The sequence below is a fragment of the Crocuta crocuta genome, unplaced genomic scaffold, assembly GCF_008692635.1.
Source record: "Crocuta crocuta isolate KB4526 unplaced genomic scaffold, BGI_CrCroc_1.0 scaffold73, whole genome shotgun sequence".
Classification (NCBI taxonomy): domain Eukaryota; kingdom Metazoa; phylum Chordata; class Mammalia; order Carnivora; family Hyaenidae; genus Crocuta; species Crocuta crocuta.
The window spans coordinates 2,616,485-2,618,225 of NW_027529443.1; positions in this window are offsets into that span (position 1 = coordinate 2,616,485).

Genomic DNA, 1,741 nt, shown 5'->3' on the forward strand with positions numbered 1-1,741 from the left:
GGGCCAGGTCGGGGGGTGGGAGGGCCCGGGGAAGCCTTCCCCGGGGAAGCGATGTGTGAGCTGAGCTCCGCAAGAAGAGGAGGCAGTGACCGGGTGAAGGAGCAGAGCCTATTCTTGATCGAGGATTTGCTGTTGCAAAGGTTTGGGGGCAGTGGGTCTGTGGAAGTGAAGGGCTCACAGAGGGGAATGTGGTTTGGGATGAGTCTGGAATGGTCAGTGAGGGCCAGACCCCTGGTAGTCATGGTGGGAATTTTGTTGTTTATCCTGAGAGCAAGGGGAGGTCGTCAGAGCGTTATCAGTTAGCTTTGGCCGGGTAACAAACTGTCCCCAACCATAATGACTTAAAATAACCATCCCTCGCTTGGCTCGGAAGCCCGCAGGCCAGCAGACCATGCTGGGCTCAGGTCATGGCTCTTCCCATCTGGGTCAGGCCCACCTGCTCTTGGGTGCACTTGACCCTGTGTGTGTGGTCAGCTGGTGGGTGCCATGGGGCTGGCTGCTTCATGGCGGCCTTGGTAGGGATGGCTAGGGGGAGCTGGGGACTCTCTCCTCCTGTGACAGGCCAGCACAGGCTTGGTCCCAGGATGGCTACAGCGCGTGAAGGGTGTGAGCAGAAGCCACCAGGCCTCGACTGGGACCTGCAGAGCAGTGGTCCCTTCCTGAGCACATGGCGAGATCAGCCCGGATTCAGGGGACGGAGAAGTAGACTCCTCCTCTCAGTGGGAGGAGCTGCTAAGTACAAGTTTTGCCAATGACCACAAAGATTTTAAGTAAAAGAGTGATTTTTTTTTTAGAGCGTTAAAAAGCCCCTTTAGCTTCTGAAGGGAGAATGGAGGAGGGAGAGTATTTACCTTGATATCTGTTCCTTCCTCTGTTATTAGTAACTGAATGCGAGTTTTCATTTCTGTACATTGTTTCCTAGAATGATGACTGGATTTCCTCACCTCCTTCACTGCTCCATGTGCTGTGCTGTGTGAGACTTTTCAGGAGCATCCTTAAAAAAGAGGGGTCAGTGCTTCCTTCTCTCCTTCCTCCCCCTGCTCCCCTTGACGTGTTGGATGGAGATGTGTTGGAGGGGCTTGGGCAGCCACCTTGGACCATGAGGATGAGGGCCTCAGTGGAGGTGGGTGGCACGGAGATCCAGAAGGAGCTGGGGTCCTGATCACTCTGCGGGGCCACCATACCAGTTTGGGCTACCTGCCCAAGTTGTTCTTAGTGGCTCATGGCTCTCCCTTCTCCGGAGAATTGCCCGTTTGGACTGGAGTGTTGCACCCAGGAGGTTATGTCCATTCAGGGTGTGGGCGTACAAAGGGCCTTTGCCTTTGACTGGTGGTCGACCCACCCTGAGCCGCAGGAGATGCTTCAGGGCTCCCCATGGGGTCCTCCTGAGGCCCGTCCCCAGCCCCATCCTGTATCCCTTACTCCCCCTCTCCTTGGAATTCCCTTTATAAGAACCACCTTCTCAAGCTCTGCTTCTGGGAACCCAACCTCAGACACCCTACTCCGCTCCCTACCCAGGATACACCACACACCAAGAGTCTGTGTCCCAGAATGCACCTTAATCGCTAAACTCCATCCCTTCGCCCAGGGGTTTTGCAGTGGGGGGAAGAGGAGAGGTCAGGTGCTTGAATCCAGCAAAGCAGGCGCTGTGGTGTGAAGAGCTCGAGAAGAATAACTTCTTGCGGGCCAGGGGATGGAGGCCAAGGGAGCGCTCGGCAAGAGAGCCTTCAGATCTGGCCAG